Source organism: Giraffa tippelskirchi, chromosome X, assembly GCF_054371585.1.
Source record: "Giraffa tippelskirchi isolate mGirTip1 chromosome X, T2T-mGirTip1v1.2.pri, whole genome shotgun sequence".
Lineage (NCBI taxonomy): Eukaryota > Metazoa > Chordata > Mammalia > Artiodactyla > Giraffidae > Giraffa > Giraffa tippelskirchi.
The window spans coordinates 140796050-140816427 of record NC_137289.1 but is presented as its reverse complement, the minus strand read 5'-3'; the positions used below and the strand labels follow the sequence as shown (position 1 = coordinate 140816427).

The 20378-nt window shown below is 43.0% G+C and overlaps 1 long non-coding RNA gene and 1 pseudogene across 2 annotated transcripts in view; one reads left to right on the top strand and one right to left on the bottom strand.

The window, feature by feature from the left end:
• Positions 1–20378, top strand: part of LOC145536113 (uncharacterized) — a 166495-nt gene that overhangs the window by 142258 nt on the left and 3859 nt on the right. The window contains exon 8 of the long non-coding RNA XR_014075654.1: positions 9722–9972. This is a non-coding gene — a long non-coding RNA (uncharacterized LOC145536113). The remainder of the gene's footprint in view (positions 1–9721; positions 9973–20378) is intronic.
• Positions 9187–20378, bottom strand: part of LOC145536112 (dual specificity protein phosphatase 18-like) — an 88971-nt pseudogene continuing 77779 nt past the window's right edge. The window contains exon 10 of the transcript XR_014075653.1: positions 9187–9411. The product of XR_014075653.1 is annotated as a dual specificity protein phosphatase 18-like (transcript). The remainder of the gene's footprint in view (positions 9412–20378) is intronic.

The following is a 20378-nucleotide window of genomic DNA, read 5'->3' as shown; positions in this document are numbered from 1 at the left end:
TGTCTTTCTGACTTAACTTCACTCTGTATAGTAGGCTCTAAGTTCAGCCACCTCATTAGAACTGACTCAAATTTGTTCCTTTTTATGGCTGAGTAGTATTCCATTGTATGTATGCACCATGGCTTCTCTATCCATTCACCTGTCGATGGGCATCTAGGTTGCTTCCGTGTTCTAGCTATTGTACATAGTGCTGCAATGAACATTGGGGTACATGTGTCTTTTTCAGTTTTGGTTTCTTCAGGATAGTTGCCTAGAAGTGGTATTGCTGGGTCATATGGTGCCTTTATTCCTAGTTTTTCAAGGAATCTCCATACTGTCTTCCATGGTGGCTGTATCAATTTACATTTCCACCAGCAGTGTAGGAAGGTTCCCTTTTCTCCACACCCTCTCCAACACTTGTTTGTGGATTTTTTTTATTATGGCCATTCTGTCTGGGGTGAAGTGATAACTCATTGTAGTTTTGATTTGCATTTCTCTAATAATGAGTGATGTCGAGCATATTTTCATGTTTATTAGCCATCTGTATGTCTTCTTTGGAGAAATGTCTGTTTAGGTCTTTTCCCCACTTTTTGATTGGATTGGTTTTTCTGGTATTGAGTTGTATGAGCTGCTTGTACATTTTGGAAATTAATTGTCAGTTGTTTCATTTGCTATTATTTTCTCCCATTCTGAGGGTTGTCTTTTCACCTTGGTTATAGTTTCCTTTGCTGTGCAAAAGCTTTTAAGTTTAATTAGGTCCCATTTATTTATTTTGCTTTTATTTCCATTATTCTAGAAGGTGGGTCATGGAGGATCTTGCTATGATTTATGTCATACAGTGTTCTGCCTATGTTTTCTTCTAAGAGTTTTATAGTTTCTGGTCTTAAATTTAGGTCTTTAATCCATTTTGAATTTATCTTTGTGTATGGTGTTAGGAAGTGTTCTAATTTCATTTTTTCACCCACAGTTGTCCAGTTCTTCCAGCACCACTTATTGAAGAGACTGTCTTTATCCCATTGTATATTCTTGCCTCCTTTGTCAAAGATAAGGTGCCCATAAGTGCGTGGGTTTATCTCTGGACTTTATATCGTGTTCACTGATCTATACTTATGCTTCTGTTTTTGTGCCAGTTCCATACTGTCTTGATGACTGTAGCTTTGTAATATAGTCTGAAGTCAGGTAAGTTGATTCCTCTAGCTCCATTCTTCTTTTCTCAAGATTGCTTTGGCTATTTGGGGCCCTTTGTGTTTCCATACAAATCGTGAAATTTTTTGTTCTAGTTCTGTGAAAAATGCCATTGGTAATTTGATAGGAGTTGCATTTAACCTGTAGATTGTTTTTGGTAGTATAGTAATAGGGGCCTCCCTGGTGGCTCAGTGGTAAAGAATATGCGTTCAATGCAGGAGACCTGGGTTCAATCCCTGGGTTTGGAAGAGCCCCTGGAGGAGGTCATGGCAACCCACTCTAGTACTCTTGCCTGGAGAATCCCATGGACGGAAGAGCCTGGTAGGCTGTAGTCCATAGGGTCGCACGGAGTTGGACATGACTGAAGCAACTAAGCAGCAGCAGCAGTATAGTCATTCTCACAATATTGATTCTTCCAACCCAGGAGCATGGAATATCCCTCCATCCATTTATGTCATCATTGATTTTTTTCATCAGTGTCTTATAGTTTTCTGTATACAGCTCTTTTGTCTCCCTAGGTAGATTTATTCCTAGATATTTTATTCTTTTAGTTGCAATGGTAAATGGGATTGATTCCTTAATTTCTCTGATTTTTCATTGTTAGTGTATAGGAATGCAAGTGATTTTCATGTATTAATTTTGTATCCTGAGACTTTACTAAATTCACTGATTAGTTCTAGTAATTTTCTGATGGTATCTTTAGGGTTTTCTGTGTACAGTATCATGATAATAAGAGGAAATGGACAGATTCTTAGAAAAGTTCAACCTCCCAAGACTGGAACCAGGAAGAAATAGAAATTATGAACAACCCAGTTACAAACACTAAAATCGAAACTGTGATCAAAAATCTCCCCCAAAACAAAGCCCAGGGCCAGAAGGCTTCACAGGGGAATTCTGTCACACATTTAGAGAAGAGCTAATGCCTATCCTTCTGAAACTTTTCCAAAAAATTGTGGAAGAAGGAACACTTCCAAACTCATTCTATGAGGCTACCATCACCCTAATACCAAAACCAGACAAAGATACCACGAAAAAAGAAAATTACAGGCCAGTGTCACTGATGAACATAGATGCAAAAATCCTCAACAAAATTCCAGGAAACAGAATTTAACAACACATTAAAAAGATCATACACCATGATCAAGTTGGGTTTATCCCAGGGATGCAAGGATTCTTCAATATATGCAAATCAATCAATGTGATATACCATATTAACAGATTGAAAGATAAAAACTGTATGATAATTTCAATAGATGCAGAAAAAACCTTTCACAGAATTCAGTACCCATTTATGATAAAAACTCATCATAATAAAGGACATACTTAATAAAGACCATATACAACAAACCCACAGCAACCATTATTCTCAATGGTGAGAAACTGAAAGCATTCCCTCTAAGATCAGGAAGAAGACAAGGGTGCCCTCTCTCACTACTATTATTCAACACAGTTCTGGAAGCACAAGCTACAGCAATCAGAAAAGAGAATGAAAAGGAATCCACATTGGAAAGGAAGAAGTAAAACTATTTGCATATGACATGTTTCATTTTTAATGGCTGAGTTATATTCCATTGTCTATGTGTGCCACTTCTTTATCCATTTTCTGTTGATGGACATTTAGGGTGCTTCCATGTCCTAACTATTGTAAATAGTGCTGCAGTGAACAATGGAGTGCATCTGTCCTTTTGAACTAAATTTTTCTCTGGATATATGCCCAGGAATAGGATTGCTTAGTCATATGATAACTCTATTTTTAGTTTTTTAAAAAGGAACCTCCATACTTTTCTCCATAGTGGCTGTACCAGTTTACATTTCCATCAACAGTGTAGGATGTTTCCTGTTTTCTCCACACCCTCTCTAGCATTTATTTTTTGTAGATTTTTTGATGATGGTCATTCTGACTGGTATGAGGTGGTATCTCATTGTAGTTTTGCATTTCTCTAATAATTAGTGGTGTTGAGCATCTTTTCATGTGCCTGTTGGCCATCAGTATGTCTTCTTTGGATAAATGTCTGTTTAGGTCTTCTGCACATTTTTTGATTGGGTTGTTTGTTTTTTGATATTGAGCCCAATGAGCTCGTTGTAAATTTTGGAGACTAATCCCTTGTCAGTTGCATCGTTGGCAAATATTTTCTCTTATTCTGTGGGTTGTGTTTTCATTTTTTCTGTGGTTTACTTTGCTGTGCAAAAAGCTTTCAAGTTTAATTAGGTCTCAATTGTTTCTTTTTGTTTTTATTTCCATTACTCTAGGAGACAGCTCAAAGAAGATACTACTGCAATTTATGTAGGAGTGTATTGTTTTCCTGTGTTTTCCTCTAAGAGTTGTATAGTATCTGATTTCACATTTATGTTTGTAATACATTTTGAGTTTATTTTTGTGTATGGTGTTAGAGAATATTCTAATTTCATTTTTTAACATGTAGCTGTCCACTTTTCCCCAGACTATTTATTGAAGAGTCTACCTTTCCTCAATTGTATAGTCTTGTCTCCTTTGTCAAAGATTAATTGACTGTATGTGTGTGGGTTTATTTCTGGGCTATCCTGTTGTATTGATCTATATTTCTATTTTTGTGCCAATTTCATACTGTCTTGATTACTGTAGCTTTGTAGTGTAGTCTGAGGTCAGGGAACCTGATTCCTCCAGCTCTGTTTTTCTTTCTTATAATTGCTTTGGTTAGTCAGAGTCTTCTGTGTCTTCATACAAATTTTAAGATTTTTATTGTTCTAGTTCTATGAAAAATACCATTGGTAATTTGACAGGGATTGCATTGACTCTATAGACTGCCTTGGGTAGTATAGTCATTTTGACAATATTGATTTTTCCAGTCTAAGAACATGGTATATCTTTCCATGTGTTTGTGTCATTTTCAGTTTCTTTCATCAGCATTTTATAGTTATCAGAGTACAGGTCTTTTGTTTCCCTAGGTAAGGCTTATTCCTAGATGTTTTAGTCTTTTTGATGCAATGGAAAATGGGGTTATTTCTTAAATTCTCATTCTGATCTTTTGTTGTTAGTGTACAGAAGTGAAACAGATTTCTGTATATTGATTCTGACATTCTGCAACGTTACTGAATTCATGGAGCTCTGGTAGCATCTTTAGGATTTTCTGTGTATAGTATCATGTTACCTGCAAACAGTGTCAGTTTTGAAATCGTTTTGGTGTTGTTTAGGGGGACTTCAAAGAGCTCCTGGTCCTCTATGTCTCAGCACAGAAAAGAATTCAGCGAGAGGTACAGTGATAGATAAGTGATTTATTAGACTAGGACACTTGTAAGGTTACAAATGGGTAGACTAGCACTGTGCCACCTTGAGTTCACAGTGAGTTACATTTTTTATGATCAAAGGAAGAGAGGGGAGCGAGGGAGAAGGCCTTCTTTGTCTTTTTTGAGTAGATGTCACACTTCCATCATCAGTTTCTCCCCCAGTTTGGACAGAGGAGTTTTCTTGTCCCTATATGGTCAGGCCAGGACTGTCATAGCACTTTGGAAAAATTATTTCAGGTCTCAGGACAATGAGGGTCTTTCATTTGAAAAGTCACCTTTCCATAAGTGATTGTTTTTTTAATGTGCACAAAGCATGTCCTAGGGGTCATTAACTTGATGACACCATTGGGCAGGTTGTAGGCCATATTCTCTACTATTTTATTGTTTTGGGGTCATTGTGCAAAAAACATGTCTTAGGGGCCAGAGAGCATGTTTTGGTGGTCGTGAACTCACTGAGGAGGGTGTAGTTCTCATGCCACCATTGTTTTATTGCTTTGGGGCATGTCTCTTGCTTCTGTTGCATGGTTTTGTTGGTAAGCGAGTGAGCTTGATTTTATTGTTAAGCAAGCCAGTGTGGCTTTGATGCTAAGCCACTTATTCTGCTTTATGAGTCAAGCAAGCCCACATTGTTTCAAGATTTTCCCATTACTTTCCTGAATGATCGTTAATCTTGTTGCGGTCTCCAAAAGCCCCCTAAAGTTCCCTCTATAATTCCCTAATGGGGATTCTAAGTTAACTATTTGATTATCCTACCCTATCCCTATCAGTTTTACATCTTTTCCGATTTGTATTCCTTTTATTTCTTTTTCTTCTCTGATTGCCATTGCTAGGACTTCCGAAACTATGTTGAATAAAAGTGACAAGAGTAGACATTCTTGTCTTTTTTCTGATCTAAGAAGAAATGCTTTCTGCTTTTACCATTGAGTGTGATGTTAACTGTGGCTTTGTTATGTATTTATTATGGTGGTCTTTATTATTTATTGTGGTCTTTATTATGTTGAGGTAGGTTCCCTCTGTGCCCATTTTCTGGAGAGTTTTTATCATAAATGGCTATTGAAATTTGTCAAAAGCTTTTTCTGCATCTATTGAGATGATCATATGCTTTTTATTCTTCAAGTTGGTTCAACTGATTGATTTGTGGTTATTGAAAAATCTTTGCATCCCTGGGATAAATCCCACTTGATCATGGTGTATGATCCTTTTAATGTATTCTTGGATTCGAATTGCTAGTATTTTGTTGAGGATTTTTGTGTCTTGTGTTTCTCAGTGATACTGGTCTGTAATTTTCTTTTTGGTGTGATGTCTTTTTTTGGTTTTGGTATTAGAGTGATAGTGGCCTTATAGAATGATTTTGGGAGTATTCCTTCCTCTGCAACTTTTTGGAATAGTTTCAGAAGGATAGATGTTAACTCTCAATGCTTCAGGGAATTTGCCTGTGAAGCCATCTGGTCATGGACTTTTGTTTGTTGAGAGTTCATTTCTAGAGGCTGGAAAGTCCAAGATCAAGGTGGCAATCAATTCAGTTCCTGGTGAGAGCCCTCTTTCTGGTTTGTAGATAGCTACCTTCTGACTGTCTTCACATGGCACAGAGAGAGCGAGCCAGCTCTGTGGACACTAATCTTTTTGGATCAGGGCACCACCCTTATGGCCTGATTTAACCTTAGTGACATTCTTACCCAAATATAGCCACACTGGGGGTTTGGGCTTCAGCATATGAATTTGGGGTGAAGACAATTCATTCCATAGCACAGTGCATCTCAAAAGTGTATGTGCCAAAGCACCAGGTTGGTTTTGTTTGTTTGCTTTGGTTTTAAGTTTAATCTCTTCTGGACCATTCCTTTTATACAAATCCAATAGAAATGAATCCCTAGAATAAAGGGAAATAGGAAGCAAACCTAGACATCCAAGATATAAAACCTGATTTTTCTATTATTACACCCAATAAATGTAAAATCACTCTGTAAATAGCTTTTAAAAATACTTTTTATTGTGGTAAAATATATATAACAAAAAATTTATCATTTTAACCATTTTTAAGTGTATACTTGCCTGGCATTAAGTACATTCACAGTGTTGTACAGCCATCATCACTATCCATTTCTGGAACTTTTTCATCTTCCCAAGTAGAAACTTTGTACCCATAATAATAATTCTCCATTCCACCCTCCCTCAGTCCCTGGTAAGCACATTTCTCATTTCTGTCTGTATGAATTTGCCTGTTCTAAGTACCTCACATGAGTGAAATGATACAATATTTGTCCTTTTATGTCTGTCTTATCTCATTTAGCATATTTTGGAAGTTCACTCACATTGTAGCTTTTTGAATGCTCCATCAGGCTCTTGTTCCCAGTTTCTCTACTTACTTGCTGAAAAGATATTGAGAATCTGGATGTAGGGGAACACAGAAAAATGTGTCTTTGAGGTCCAAAACAGAAATACTGGGTGCTCTCTGGCTTTTGCATGATGAGGGGGTGTGGGTTTGGCACCATTGGGTGAATAGGAATGATGGCCTCATTCACTGCTCATCTTGGACAGCTGTTACTCACTATTGGGCCTCTGAACAGGGAGGCTCGGGCTGTTGGAAGGGGATTGTCAGGACTTAGTGAGACTGGGTGTTAGGAATTGGCTGAGTAGCTGATGAATTTCCCTCAGGGCCTCAGACTTTAAAGGATATTGTCTCTTCCGGGTGTATTTTCCCCCAGGGCTTAACCTTATTGTGTTAGTTGCTCAGTTGTGTCCGACTCTTTGTGGCCCCATGGACGGTAGCCTTCCAGGCTCCTCGGTCCATAGGATTTTCCAGGCAAGCGTACTGGAGTGGGTTGCCATTTCCTTCTCCGGGGGATCTTCCCGACTCAGGGATCGAACCCAGGTCTCCCACATTGTAGGCAGATGCTTTACCGTCTGAGCCACAAGGGAAGCCCTAAGAAGATACTAACTCCTGATTCATTTATCAGATCTTTCCCGAGGAGGGGATAGGGCATTCTGGCATGTACAAAATGGACTAGGTAAACAATAATGGACCCAATTCTGCAGGCAAGGGGATATGTAAATCGTCTTCCCTTTGGCTCTCTATTGGCTCCCATCAGAGTACAGTCACGGTTGCAGAGGGGGGCCAGCCAGCCAAGTCAGAACAGAGCAGGCGGCTCCAGCATCAACAAGCCATTTGGTGGTATGGATGGGTGGTCAGTAGGCCGTCTGCGTGTTCCCTGGCCTTACTCAGTATACACTCCTTTTTATCTGGGGAGACCCAAGGCTCTGCTGGAGTAGTGAGGATGGATGAGTGGGATCTGGAACTGGGTGGGCACTAAGGCCCCATCAGTTGCTGTGTGGGAATCTCTAATCCAAGAGTTGCACAAGGAATGGGCCAGTAGGGTTGCCCCACAGGAGGGCGCTCAGGACATTCCTGTTCCAGGGCCCTTCTTCCAACAAAAGGCTACACAGGTTTGGGGCAAGCTGGGTTTTCTGCTGTCTGTCCAGCCTTCTCAGCCCTCTAGGGTCCCCTTGAGGTGGTGGGTGGATCAGAGCACCCCAAAGCTGCCTCCTATCCTTCTTGGCCTCTGTCATGATCCATGTGTGGGTTGGAAAAGAATTTCCAGACAAGAGACAGGATGAAAGAGAGTAGAGTTTATTAGAGCAGGATAAAAATCTTGCTATCGTTTGCTGATTACATGTGATACATATTCTTTCCTTATATGGGGAAGGAGAGAAACAGGACAAACACCTTTCCTTATATGGGGTAGAAAAGGTACAAGCCATGCTGCCCGGGAGGGCTCAGAAATTCTGCACCAGTTGCAACGTGGTGGGAAGGGCGAGGAGGGTCTGGTGCTTTCTGGTCCCATGTTTGGAGGCCCTTCAGGCTTAACTTTTCTGTCCCTTGGGCACCAACAGCCTCTTCTGTCAAGTCTTGGTTGTTAGAGACCTTGAAGGCCTCCTCTACCAAGGTTGACAATGGGGCTTGGGGCCCAGTCTCAAGCTTTTGTAATTCTCTCCGACTAGCAGAAGTAGCCTGGTGATAAATGCCTGACCAATAGTGTCCTCCCTTCTGTGGATTCAAGGTCTGTTTTGGTGGACTTCCTGAATGCCTCTATCGCCCGGCTCAGGAAGGCTGCCAGGTTTTCATCTTTTTCCTATGTAACCTCTTGGACTTGATCATAATTTTCAGGCTTCCATACACCTTTTCACTCCTTCCGGTAGAAAAGTAATGTAATGTCTCATCTTAGCCTGGCCTACGTGATCTTCATAGACTCAGTATGGGTCATGTTCTGGGGTTGCATCCCCACCCATCTGATCAATTTGGTGGTGTGGATGGGTGTCCTGTAGGCCGTTGATGTGTTCTCTGGCCTTTCTCAGTATACACTCCTTTTCATCCAGGGTGCACCAATGGGCCAGAATAACCACAGTGTCCTGCCAGAGAATGCCAGCCTCAGCCTGATAAATTCATCCCTAAACTTGTCATTATTCTCGGAGAACCTGGCAAATGTCTCCCTACACAGTAACCCAATTAGTTTGGAATCTCTCTTTGGAATGTTCCAGAGGCCCCTTGAAGCACCTCAAAGTGAACTGGAAGTCAAGAGAATTTAAATTAGAATTTTATATTTGGAAAGTTTCTCAACAATTTTAAAAAGTTTTAAAACACCCAGTTAAATAGGATCATAGGTTTCTAGAAAATAATACTTAAAACTTTGAGCTAAGGTGGGGAAAAAAAATCAAAAGTAAATATAGATCAGTATTAGAAGAAACAGGAATTCACAGGATATGTTTTTGTTTCCTTAATAATTTTATTTATTTACTTATTTTTGACTCTGCTGGTCTTCATTGCTTATATGGGCTTTGCTCTAGTTGCACTGAATGGGGGCTACTCTGTAGTTGGTGGTACGCGGGCTTCTCATTGCCGTGGCTCCTTTTATTGCAGTACACAGGCTCTAGGGTGTTCAGGCTTCAGTAGTGGGGGTGTGTGGACTCAGCAGTTGTGGCTCCTGGGCTCTAGAGCACAAGAAAATACTCGAAGCGAACGGACACAGTTGCTACATGGCATGTAGCATCTTCCTGGATCAGGGATGGAACCTGTGTCTCCTGTATTGGCAGTGAGTTCTTACCATTGAGCCACCAGGGAAGCCCCCAAGTTCAGTCTTATATCATCCTATTCTTAATGAAATCCATTTATCTAATTTAATTAAATCCACACGTTGAAAGTCCTAACCACATAAAAAATTCTTTTCTCAATGTTATTCTTCAACAAACATTCTGCACATTTCTATAACCGTACTTTCCCCCTCATTCTTTCCCCATTCAGAAATAGCCAGCTATGGGACAAAATTAAGCTGTTTCCTTACATATATATAGATATATTGGAGAGACAACACTAAAGTTCCTGAGGCAACATAGGAATTCCCAGCCAAGCCATTGAACCTGGGGCGACAGGATACAAACCAGGAATGCTAGCCCAAAGAGCACCGGGGGATTGATGCTACAAGGAAAGAGAACCTGGTTCTTTCACCTTCTGAAAGCAGGAATGTTTCAAGGAAGTGAAAACATTCAAAAGAGGTAAGAAATGTATCATTACAAACACATCACAATGTATGGGAGAGCACACCAAAAACTATTGAACACAGAAACACAGAGAAAATTCACACCCAGTAACCAGTGCTGGCATCCTCAATGAGGAGGAGAGCAGTAAGTCAGAAGGTAGGCAAAGACATTCATTTGGAGAGGAGTGGGAGGTCTTGAGTGACGAGGAGGGCAGTAAGTCCGAAACTAGGAAGAGGTACTCACTTGGAAATGAGAGGAGGTCTTGAGTGATGAGCGCAATTAGAAACTAGTCCAAGATACTCACTTGGAGAGGGCAGGGGGTCCTCACTTAGGAGAAGCTCAGTAAGTTAGAAACTAGTCTGAGATACTCACTTGGAGAGGAAAGAGGGTCTTGAGTGAGGAAGAGCCCATAGGATATTGGGCAGATATTCATAGAGGACAAGAGGTTCCGGATAAGGAGGAGCCCAGTGAGTCAGAAACTAGGCAGAGATTCCACAGGAATGGCATTCCTGATTGACAAGGAGGGCCGTATGCAAGATCTAGTAAGACATACTCATGTGGAAAAGAGTGAGAGGATCTGAGTCAGGAGGAACACATTGGTCAGACACTGGTAGAGATACACACTTGGAGAGAAGTGGATGTCCTGAAAGAGAAGGAGCGATTAGGTGAGAAACCGGGCAGAGATATTCATGTGGAGAGGAGTGGAAGGATCTGAGCAAAGAGGAGGGAAGAAAGTCCGAAACTAGGGAGAGATACTCACTTGGAGACAAGTGGAGGTCCTGAGTGAGGCGGGGCACAGTAAGTTGAAACTAGGCAGAGATACAAAATTCAACAGGAGTGGACTTCCGGATTTAGAAGGACAACAGTAGATCAGAAATAGCAAGATGTACTTACTTGGAGAGGAGTGAGGGATTCTTCGAGATGAGCGTGTAGGTCACATACTGGGTATAGATACTCACTTGGAGAGGAGTGGAGGGCTCTGAGTGAGGAGGAGTGAAAAGATCAGAAACAAGTCAAAAATACAAACTCGGAGAGGAGTGGAGATTCTGAGTGAGGAGGGGAGCATAGTTAAAACTGGGAACACACACTGACTTGGAGAGAAGTGGAGCGCCTGAGAGAGCAGGAGCACAGTAATTCAGAAACCAGGCAGGAAGACAAATTCTACGGGTGTGTTGATCCTGATTGAGAAGGAGGGAAGGAAGTCAGAAACTAGGAAGAGGTGCTCACTTGGAAAGGAGTGAATGTTGTGAATGATGGTCAGGCCATAGGTCAGAATCTGGGCAGAGATGCTCACTTGGACAAAAGTGGAGGTCCTGTGTGAGTAGTAGTACACGAAAAGAAAAGATAGCCAGAGATACTGACAAGGAGAGGAGTGGAGGGTCTTGAGTGAGGAGGAGAACATAGTTCAGATAATGGGCAGAGACACTCACTTGATTCGAAATGGAGATCCCAAGTGAGCAGGAGAACACTAGGTCAGAAACTAGGGAGAGATACAAAAATTCTACAGCTGTGTAGCTCCTGATTGAGGAGGGAAGTAAGTCAGGAACTAAGACAAGGTTCTCAATTGGAAAGCAGTGGGTATTGTGAAAAGAATCAGGAGAGAGGTTAGAAAGTGGGCAGATGTACTCACTTGGAGAAAAGTGGATTTCCTGTGTGTGTATAGTGCAATAAGTTAGAAGCTAGGCACAGATACTAACAGGGAGAGGACTGGATGGTCTTGAGTGTGGAGGAGGGCATAGATGAGATCATGGTAAGAGATACTCACTTGGAGATAAGAATAACTCTGGAGGGAGGAGGATCACATAGGTGAGAAACTGGGAAGAGATACTCACTTGGAGAGGAGAGATGGTCCAGAGTAAGGAGGAGAACATGGGTCATAATACAGGCAGAGATACTCACTTGGAGAAAAGTGGAGGTCCTGTGTACGAGTATTGCACGAAGTTAGAAGCTACGTACAGATACTAACAGGGAGAGGACCGGAAAGTTTTGAGTAAGGAGGAGGGCATAGTTGAGATCATGGTAAGAGATACTCACTTGGAGATGAGAAAAACTCTGGAGGGAGGAGGATCACATAGGTGAGAAACTGGGAAGAGATACTCACTTGGAGAGGAGAGGGGCTCCTGAGTGAGGAGGAGCACATAGGTCAGAAAATGGGAAGAGATGATGACTCGGAAAGTAGAGGTGGTCTTGAGATAGGATTAGCTCAGTCAGAAACTAAGGAGAGATACTCATTGGAGATGAGTGAAGGGTCCTGAGTGAAGAAAAGAACAGTAAGTCAGAAATTAGTGAAATACTAAATTCTATAGGCGTGTAGCTCCTGATTGAGAAGGACGGAAGTAAGTCAGAAACTAGGAAGAGGTTCTCACTTGGAAAGAGTGGGTGTTGTGAACAAGGACAGGCCATAGGTCAGAAAGTGGGCAGATATACTCACTTGGAGAGAAGTGGAAGTCCTGTTTGAGTAGTAGCAAACTAAGTTAGAAGCTAGGTAGAGATACTAACATGGAGAGGACTGGAGGACCTTGAGTGAGGAGGAGGGCATAGGTCAGAAGTTGCCAGAGATACTCACTTGAAAGCAAGTAGAGGTCCTGAGTGAGTAGTAGCACAGTAAGTTAGAAACTAGGCAGGGATACGCATTGGAAAGGTTTGAAGGGCCCTGAGTGAGGAGGAGCTCATGGTACAAATCTGGGAAGCAATAAATGGAGAGAATGGATATCCTGAGTGAGCAAAACAACTAGGTCAGAAATTAGGTAGACATATCAAATTCTACAGGTGTGTAGTGCCTGATTGAGAAGGAGGGAAGTAATTCAGAAACGAGGAACAGATTCTCATTTGGAAAGGAGTGGGTTATGTGAAAACGGATCAAGCTATAGGTCAGAAAGTGGGCAGAGATACTCATTTGGAGAACCTCATGTGGAGGTCCTGTGTGAGTAGTAATGCATTAAGGTAGAAGCTAGGCACAGCTCTGAACACGGAGAGAACTGGAGGGTCTTGAGTGAGGAGGAGCGCCTAGGTGAGAAACTGGGCAGGGATACTCCACTTGGAGATGAGAGGAGGTACTGAATGAGGAGGATAACATAGGTCACAAAATAGGCAGAGATATTCACTCGGCTAATTGTTGAGGTCCTATGTGACTAGTAGTGCACTAAGTTAAAAACTAGGCAGAGATACTAACATGGAGAGGACTGGAGAGTCTCAAGCGAGGAGAAGCGCATAGAAGAGAAATTGGGCGGGATAGTAACTTGGTGAGGAGATGATGTCCTGAGGGAGGAGGAGCCACATAGGTGACAAACTGGGAAGAGAAACTAACTTGGAGAGGAGAGGTGATCCTCAGTGAGGAGGAGCACATAGGTCAGAAAATGGGAAGAGATATAGACTCGGAAAGACGAGGTGGAAGAGATATAGACTCGGAAAGACGAGGTGGTCTTCAGGTAGGAGTAGCACAGTCAGTTAGAAATCGCAGTGATACTCATGGGAGAGGTGAGAAGGAGCCCTTAGTTCAAATCTGGGAAGAGATACTCACGTGTGAGAACAGAGATCCTGAGTGAACCGAAGAACAGTAAGTTAGAAATTAGGTAGAAACTCAAACTCGACGGCTGCATAGTTCCTGATAGAGAAGGAGGGAAGTAAGTCAGAAACTAGGAATAGGTTCTCACTTGGAAAGGAGTGGGTTATGTGACAGAGGCCAGGCCACACATCAGAAAGTGGCCAGATACACACACTTGGAAAACAGATGTGGTCCTGTGTAAGTCGTAGAGCACTAAGGTGGAAGATAGGCACAGATACTAACATATAGAGGACAGAAGAGTATTGAGTGAGGATTTGTGCATCAGTGAGAAAGTGGACAGATACACTCACTTGGAGAACAGTGGAGGTCCTGTGTGAGTCATCGTGCCCTAAGTCAGAAGGTAGGCACAGACACTAACATGGAGAGGGTGGGAGGGTCTTGAGTGAGGAGGAGCATATAGGTGAGAAAGTGGGCAGAAATACTCCCTTGGAGAGGAGAGGTGGTCCTGAGGGAAGAGGAACACATAGGCAGGAACTGGGCAGAGATACTCACTTGAAGGGAGAATCGGTCCAGTGTGAGGAGGAGCACATAGGTCAGAAAATGGGAAGAGATATTAATTCAGAAAGAAGAGGTGGTCTTGAGATAGGAGTAGTACAGTATGTTAGAAACTAAGCAGAGATACTCATTAGACAGGAGTGAAGCGTCATGAGTGACGAATTGTGCTAGGTCAGAGCTGGAAGTGATACTGACTTGGAGAGAAGTGGAGATCTCGAGTGAGCAAGAGCACAGAAAGTCAGAAACTAGGCAGGATTCCAAATTCTGTAAGTGTGCGGTTCCTGATTAAGAAGGAGGTAAGTAAGTCAGAAACTAGAAAGACATTCTCACTTGGAAAGGCAACAGTGATGTGATAGAAGACAGGCCAAAGTTCACAAAGCTTTCCGATACACTCACTTGGAGAGGAAGGGAGGTCCTGTGTGTGTACTAGTGTGTGTGTACTATTAGACACTAGCCAGAGTACCTCACATGGAGAGGACCTGAGTGTCTTGAGTGAGGCCAATTGCATAGGAGAGAAAGTGGGCAGCGATACTCACTTGGAAGCAAGTAGAAGTCCTGAGTGAGTTATAAACTAGGTCGTATTACTCATTGGAGAGGCATAAAAGGCCCTGAGTGGGGAGCATCACATAGTTCAAATCTGGAAAGAGATGCTCATGTGAAAGAATGGAGATTCTAGTGAACAGTAAGTCAGAAATTAGGTAGAAATACTAGACTCTACAGGGGCATAGTTCCTGATCGAGGAGGAGGGAAGTAAGTCAGAAACTAGGAAGAGGTTTTCACTTGGAAAGGAGTGGGTGTTATAAAAGAAGGATTAAGCGATACATAGCTCAGGAGGTGGGCAGATATACACACTTGGAAAAGAGCAGAGGTCCTCTGTGAGTAGTAGTGCACTAAGTTAGATACTGACAATGAGAGGAATGAAGAGTCTTGAGTGAGGAGGAGGGCATGGGTGAGAAATTAGGCAGGGATCCTCACTTGGACAGGAGAGGAAGTCCTGTGCGAGGAGCATCACACAGGTGAGAGACGGGGCAGAGATAATGACTCATAAAGAAGAGGTTTCTTGACATAAGAGTAGTGCGGTCAGTTAGAAACTAAGCAGAGATACCCACTGGAGAGGAGTGAATGGTCCTGAGTGAGATAGGGCGTTAGGTCAAAACGGGAAGAGATACTGACTTGGAGAGAAGTGGAGATCCCGACTGAGCAGGAGCACAGAAAGTCAAAAACTAGGCAGGATTCCAAATTCTATAGGTGTGCAGTTCCTGATTAGGGAGGAGGGAAGTAAGTCAGAAACTAGGAAGACGTTCTCACTTGGAAAGGAGTGGGTGATGTGAAAGAGGAAAGGCCACAGGTCAGAGATTTGCGGATACTCTCACTTGGATAGGAATGGAGGCCCTGTTTGTGTGCCCGTGAACTATGTTAGACGCTAGGTAGACATACTAACAAGGAGAGGATGAGAGTGTCTTGAGTGCGGGTGAGCACATAGAAAAGAAAGTAGGCAGAGATCCTCACGTGGAAGCAACTAGAGGTCCCGAGTGAGGTAGTTAGAAACTAGGCAGCATTACTCATTGGAGAGGTGTGAAGGGCCCTGAGTCGGGAGCATCACATAGTCCAAATCTGGAAAGAGATATTCACGTCAGAGAACGGAGATTCTAGTGAACCGAAGAACAGTAAGTCAGAAATTAGGTAGAAATACTAGACTCTACAGGGGCATAGTTCCTGATTGAGGAGGAGGGAAGTAAGTCAGAAACTAGGAAGAACTTCTCACTTGGAAAGGAGTGGGTGTTGTAAAAGAATGATCAAGCGATACATAGCTCAGGAGGTGGGCAGATATACACGCTTGGAAAACAGTGGAGGTCCTGTGTGAGTAGTAGCACAGTAAGTTATAAGCGAGGCAGAGATACTAACAGTGAGAGGAATGGAGGCTCTTGAGTGAGGAGGAGGGCATGGATGAGAAATCGGAGAGGGATAGTCACTTGGATAGGAGAGGAAGTCCTGAGTGAAGAGATCACATTGGTGAGACAATGAGTAGAGATAGTCACTTGCAGAGGCGAAGGTGGTCCTGAGTGAATGGAGCACATAGGGCAGAAAATGGGAAGAGTTGTTGACTCAGAAAGAAGAGGTGGTCTTGAGGAAGGAGTAGTGTAGGCAGTTACAACTAGGCAGTGATACTCTTTGGAGACGTGCATAGGCCGTGAGTGAAGAGGAGAACATAGACCAAATTGGGGAGAGATACTCACGTAGAGAGATGGAGATCCTAAGACACCAGAAGAACAGTAAGTTAGAATTTAGGTAGAAATTCTAAATTCTACTGGTGTGTCGTTCCTCTCCCCTAAGGAGGGAAGTAAGTCAGGAACAAGGAAGAGGTTGTCACTTAGAAAGGAGTGGTTGTTGTGAAAAGGATGAAGCCATTGGTCAGAAAGTGGGCAGATATACTGATTTGGAGAACAGTGGAGGTCCTGTGTGAAAAGCAGAGCCCTAAGGTAGAAGCCAGGCACATAAACTAACATGGAGAGGGCGGAGGGTCTTGAATGAGGAGGAGCGGGTAGGTGAGAAACTGGGCAAGGATACTTAACTTGGAGATGAGAGGAGGTCCTGAGGGAGGAAGATCACATAGGTGAGAAACTGCGGAGAGATACTTGGAAGCAAGTAAATGTCCAGGGTGAGTAGTAACACATTCGGTTAGAACCAGGCACTTATTTATACTGATTGGAGAGGTATAAAGGGCCCAAAATAAGGAGGAGCAAAAACTTCAAATCTGAGAAGAGAAACTAACGTGAGAGAATGGAGATCCTCGGTCAGCAGGATTACAGTAAGTCAGAAATTAGGTACCAATAATAAAATCTACAGGTGTGTAGTTCCTGATTGAGAAGGACAAACATAATTTTGAAACTAGGAAAAGATTCTCTTTGGAAAGGATTTGGTGTTATGAAAAAGGATCAAGCCATACATCAGGAAGTGGGCAGATATACTCACTTGAAAACGGTTGTGGTCCTGTGGGAGTAGTGGCACATTAAGTCAGAAGCTAAGCACAGATAATAACAGGGAGACGACTGGAGCTTGTTGAGTCAGGAGGACCTCAAGGTAGGAAACTGGACGGGTCAACTTACTTGGAGAGGAAGTCCTGAGTGAGGAGGATCACATAGGAGAGAGACTAAGTAGAGACAGTGTCTTGGAGAATAGAGGAGGTCCTGGGTGAGGAGGAGAACATAGGGCAGAAAATGGGCAGAGATATTGACATGGAGAGAATTGCTGGTCTTGAGATAGGAAAGAGCAGTGCAGTCAGTTAGAAACTAAGCAGAGATACTCATTTGAGAGGAGGGAAGGGTCCTGAGTGAGGAAGAGGTCAGATCAAAACTGGAAGAAATTCACTTTCTTGAAATTCACTTGGAGAGAAGTGGAGATCCTAAGTGAGCAGGAGCACAGTAACTCAGAAACTAGGCAGAATTCTGTACAAAATTCTACAGGTGAGTAGTTCCTGACTGAGAAGGAGGGAAGTAAGTCAGAAACTTAAGAACAGGCTCTCCTTGGTGAGGTGTGGATGTTGTAAATAGGACAGGCTATAGGTGAGAAAGTGTGCAGATTTACTCACGTAGAGAAAGTGGAGGTCCTGTGTGAGTAGTAAGTAGTGCAATAAGTTAAAGCTTGTAAGACATAGTAACATGGAGAAGATGGAGGGTCTTAAGAATGGTATTTCACATAGGTAAGATACTGGGCAGGGATACTTACCTGGAGACGAAGTCCTGAGGCAGGAGAAACACATAGGTAAGAATGTGGCAGAGATATTTCTTGGGAGAAAAAAGAAGTCCTGAGTGAAGTGGAGCCCATAGGTCAGAATACGGGCAAACATATTCACTTCAAGAGAAGTGGAGATCATGTGTGTGTAATACTGCACTAAGTCAGAAGGTAGGCACAGATACTAACTTGGAGAGGACTGGAGGGTCTTGAGTGAGGAGGAGCATATAGATGAGAAATTTAGCAGGGATACTCACTTGGAGAGGAGAGGAAGTCCTATGGGAGGAGAATCATACAGATGAGAAAAGGGGCAGAGATAAAGACTCAGAAAGAAGAGCTCTTGACATAGGAGTAGTGTGGTCAGTTAGAAACTAAGCAGAGATACTCACTGGAGAGGAGTGAATGGTCCTGAGTGTGATAGGGCGTTAGGTCAAAATGGGAAGAGATACTAACTTGGAGAGAAGTAGAGATCGTAAGTGAGCAGGAGCACAGAAAGTCAGAAACTAGGCCGAGATACAAAATTCCATAGGTGTGCGGTTCCTGATTAACAAGGAGGGAACTAAGAAACTAGGAAGTGGTTCTCACTTGGAAAGGAGTGGGTGTTGTAATGATGAATCAAGCCATACATACATAGGTCAGTGACTCGGCAGATATATGCACTTGGAAAACAGTGCAGGTCCTGTATGAGTAGTATCACACAAAGTTAGAAACGAGGCAGAGATACTAACACTGAGAGGACTGGAACGTCCTGAGTGAGAAGGAGTGCCTGGATAAAATATTGGGCAGGGATCCTCCCTTGGAGAGGAGAGGAAGTCCCGAGTCAGGAGGATCACATAGGTGAGACACTGAGTAGAGACAGTCACTTGGAGAGTAGAGGAGGTCCTGGGTAAGGAGTACATAGGACAGAAAACTGCCAGAGATATTGACAAGGAATGAAGTGCTGCTCTTGAGATAGGAGAAGCGCAGTCAGTTAGAAACTAAGCAGAGAGACGCGTTCGAGAGGAGTGAAGGGTCGTGAGTGAGGAAGAGGGTTATGTCTAAACTGGAAGAGATACTTGGAGAGAAGTAGAGATTATGAGTGAGTAGGAGCACAGTAAGTTGGAATTAGATGGAGATACAGAATTCTACAGGCGAGTAGTTCCTGATTGAGATGGAGGGAAATAAGTCAGAAACTAGGAAGACGTTCTCACTTGAAAAGGCATGGGTGATGTGACAGAGGACAGGCCTTAGGTCAGAAAGTTTTCCAATATACTCACTTGGAGAGGAGTGGAGTTCCTGTGTGTGTACTAGTGTACTATGTTAGACGCTGGGCAGAGATCCCAGCATGGAGAGGACCAGAGTGTCTTGAGTGAGGACGTGCACATAGGAGAGAAAGTGGGCAGTGATATTCACTTGAAAACAAGTAGAGGTCCTGAGTGAGTGAGAAACTAGGCAGATTACTCATTGGAGAGGTGTGAAGGGCCCTGAGTGGGGAGCATCACATAGTTCAAATCTGGGAAGAGGTACTCACGTCAGAGAACGGAGATTTTGCCTGAACCAGAGGACAGTAAGTCAGAAATACTAAACTGTACGGGTGCATAGATCCTGATCGAGGAGGAGGGAAGTAAGTCAGAAACTAGGAAGAAGTTCTCACTTGGAAAGGAATGGGTGTTGTAAAAGAAGGATCAGCGATACATAGCTCAGGAGGTGGGTAGATACACACGGTTGGAAAGAGTAGAGGTCTAGTGTGAGTAGTAGTGAACTAAATTATAAGCGAGGCAGAGATACTAACAGGGAGAGGAATGGATTGTCTTGAGTGAGGAGGAGGGCACAGATGAGCAATTGGGCAGGAATCCTCACTTGGAGAATACCGGAGGTCCTGTGTGAGGGAGAGTACGTAGGACAGAAAATGGGCAGAGATGTTGACATGCAGAGAGAAGTGCTGGACTTGAGATAGGAGAAACACAGTCAATAGGAAACTAAGCAGAGATACTCATTTGAGAGAAGTGAAGGGTCCTGAGTGAGGAAGAGGGTTAGGTCAAAACTGAAAGAGATATTCACTTGGAGAGAAGTGGGGATCCTGAGTGAGCAGGAGCACAGTAACTCAGAAACTAGGCAGAGATACAAAATTCTACAGGTGAGTATTTCCTGACTCAGAAGGAGGGAAATATTTCAGAAACTAAGAACAGGTTCTGCTTGGAGAGGAGTGGGTGTTGTAGAGAGGATAGCCTTAGGTCAGAAAGTGTGCAGATTTACTCACATAAAGTGAGGTCCTGTGTGAGCAGTAGGGCAATAATTTAAAGCTAGGAAGAGACAGTAACCTGGCGAGGATGGAGGGTCCTGAGAACGGTGTTGCACGTAGGTAAGAAACTGGGCAGGATTCCTCACCCGGAGATGAAGTCCTGAGGGAGGAGGAACACATAGGTCAGAATATGGACAAATATATTTGCTTCGAGAAAAGTGGAGCTCATACGTGTCTAGTAGTGCACCAAATTAGAAGGTAGGCACAGACACTAACATGTAGAGGAAGGGAGGGTTTTGAGTGAAGAGGAGTGTATAGGTGAGAAAGTGGGCAGAGATACTCACTTGGAGAGGAGAGAAAGTCCTGTGGGAGGAGGATCACACAGGTGAGAAATGGGGCAAAGATAAT